Consider the following 3,169-nt stretch of genomic DNA (forward strand, 5'->3'; position numbering starts at 1 on the left):
GGCCTCTGGGTAGGTATCAGAAAGCATGATCAGTTACTCAACAGACTTTTATGTTTTCTATACCATGCCAGGTACTGAGCTGGCTGCTTTAGGACATAAAAATCAACAAGCTCACAGCCTTGTGGAAGACAGGAGATGTGAACCAGCAACAAATATAGTGGTGATAGGGCTCAGAGAGGACTACAAAGCTCTGTGCCAATAAAGAGGAAAGAGCGACCAAAGTGAGCTGAAGGCTGAAGAGTAGACACACACTAACTCAGCAAAGCTGGGCAAGGGGGAGAAGACACGAATGAGTGTCCAGGAGGTGAAGGAGAAAGGCTGTCACAGCGAGGAGTGCAGGGTCCTCAGGCCACTAAGGGACCTGCGCCCCCCTCCACAGGCAACAGAGAGTCAGGAAAATCATTGCCAGATCTGACAATCTCCAGGCATATTAAGAATTCTAAGAAAACGGCCACATCAAGGCCTAGAAAGAATATTGCTAGACTCCTATCTCCCCTATTTTGCAGAAGTAAAGAAATGCAACTGATTCTTTGTTGGTTTGGGAAAAAATACAGAAGCAGAAACGAAATTTCTATTATTATTAATTATATTAGCATGTAATAGATTATTATTATAATTATATAAAAATAATTATTATTATATTAGCACTGCTAAGATTGTCTTCTTTGCCCTAGCTAAAGAAACCACGGTATTTGTGCTTGATTAGCCAAGGGTTGGCAAACATTTTCTAAGAAGGGCCACGTGCTATATATTTCAGGTTTTACTGCCATACAGTCTATGGCAAAACCTTGTTTTTATTTATTTTGTTTTGTTTGCCAAAAGGTTTCCAGATACCTTTAAAAATGTAAAAAGCATTTTTTTGTTCATGGGCTATCGAAAAGAGGCAGAGGATTATGTTTGTCAGCCTATGGTTTAGGTCAGTTTAAATCAGAAATTATCTCTTGAAGAATTTCAGAGTCCCTATCTTCACACGAGGAATGGGAATTCCCTGGGAATGGGGTCTGTTACTAACTTGTCCCTTCTATTATGAGAATCTGGCACACTGCTCGGGACAGGGACACTCTCACTAAGTACTGAAATCTTCTATAACTTGATAAAGGTGGGAAGGATTCAAACAATGTTATGCCCTATTCAAAGCTACCCTGCCTGAACCCTTAGAATGTACGTGTCTTATTTATGACATACAGACAATAAAGGATAGATACAATGCCCTTATAGCAAACAGCTGGCATTAAAATAGATACACAATGAATAAGATAACGAAGAATGACCATATTGTGTACAAGTGAAAATAAAGGTGGAAAATAGGACGACGCAGGGCCTTTAAGGATCTTGTATGCAAAACATTGAGATCCTATCTCCAAAAGCGGCAAACCCATGGAAACACTGAGGCATTTTAAAGAAGCCATTCAAAGACTGCTGTATATTTTTCTAGGCCACAGACCATACAGAAGAATCTATTATATATTTATCAAAAGCATGCATTTGTCCTTTAGGATATACTTCAAATAGTATGTGCTAGCCAGATACTTAAAAGAAAATAAAGGACAAAGGCTCTAGCAAAATGTAAATGATGATTGACATTCCTTATAAACTTGCATTCTGTATAACAATCCTCTTCTAAGAAGCCAGTACATGGCACCAAGAATTACAAAACTCCCAAACAAAAACATTGGACATGGCCGAAAGAAACTCAGGCTCAACAACTGACTGTGTGTGACCTCTTTAAAGCTCTTTGGTTTTTAGATTCCTTTTCCAAAGAGTGAGGAGATTAGACTAAACAATCTTTTAGGTCACTTTCAAATTAGACATTATTAAGTGATTCTATGAAATTATGAGCCTCCAGGAGAATAGAGTAGAAAAAAAAATATCCCACATTTCTCTTCTTAATTGAGACCAGTAGGTTGTTCCTGCTATCTTTCTTTTGACCTCTATATTCCACCTTCTTCTAAAGATAACTTGGGTATCTACTAGTAGGGAAGAAGTCCAGGCTAATGTAAAATTATCAGAGGGTACCAAGGCTCGTTTGTGAATTTCTCAAAAATTTAAATGACAGTGCTAAAAAAATAATACACCACTACCATAATCAAGACAATCTTTGTTATTTTAAAGTAATTTATCAGGAGAGAGCAATAACTATTAAATGTGGGTCCAATTTAGCTTCTTAGGCCGTTAACCTACGCTGGATTGCATGCCACTGCTCCCATGAGAATGACAGTGATTATAGGGAAAAGCATGTGGGTGTTGCGGAGAAGACGTGACAAGTCCAAAGAACAATCACAGCTGCGACCCTCACTACCTATAGAAACGTAGGCAGGTAACTCAGTATGCCTAAGCATCATTTTATCTCATATGGTCATTTTTGAAGATTAAAAGACATCTATAAAATAAGGTTTACAGAATAACTTGCACAGTGTCTTACTCATGGTAAACACCCAATAAACTGTGCCATTAAAAACTGCTGTGAAGAAACACACTTTCCCATTTTCTGACATCTAAGTACTTCTCATTTGATCTAAATTACAAAAAGAAAACACAGACAGCCACATTAAAACTAAAGGAAATTCCATACCTAGAAAACAATTCTTACAACTGGAACTTGAAGTGAATTTCCATCTCACACAGAGGTCTACTTTTCCCTTAACAGGAATAAGGAGCAAAAGGAAAAAATAGCAGTTGCCTCTCTGACCGCAGAGACTAGTAAAGCCAGCTGGTTTCTCTCTCTAGAAGCCCAGGACAGATAAAGGTACCATGAACTGCAATTCTGGCTTTTCTTCTGCTATTAAGTCAACCGTATCTAATTTTTAACATACTGAAGAAATTAAACTTAATGCACTTTGCAAAGTGAGATTTCTTGCCAGGAATAAAGGGCAATTTATTTTTAAATTTCTATCATAAGCTTCACACTTTTCAACCCTGACCAGATGCTATTACCTCTAACAAGGTCATAATCTTGGTAATGAACTATCAAAATCATGGGAAACTCAAATAGAAATTTCTTTAAAAAAATAGTTTTATAACTTTAAAAAAATCATTATTTTAAAATAATAATTTAAAAATCATAGGAAAAACATTTTTAAATAGTCAAAATGTTGTCTGCATCTATTGATCTGTTTGGGAAGACACACATGTTCCACCTGAGACTGATGAAGTGGAAGAAAGCCCTGTC

At 37.1% G+C, this 3,169-nt stretch overlaps 1 protein-coding gene across 1 annotated transcript in view; it reads right to left on the reverse strand.

The window, feature by feature from the left end:
- The window catches only part of NBAS (neuroblastoma amplified sequence), a 367,205-nt gene that overhangs the window by 107,340 nt on the left and 256,696 nt on the right, over window positions 1-3,169 (reverse strand). The gene's annotated exons all lie outside the window — the stretch shown is intronic.

This window comes from Otolemur garnettii, unplaced genomic scaffold (assembly GCF_000181295.1).
Source record: "Otolemur garnettii isolate 467f Iridium unplaced genomic scaffold, OtoGar3 scaffold00022, whole genome shotgun sequence".
NCBI classification, from domain to species: Eukaryota; Metazoa; Chordata; class Mammalia; order Primates; family Galagidae; genus Otolemur; species Otolemur garnettii.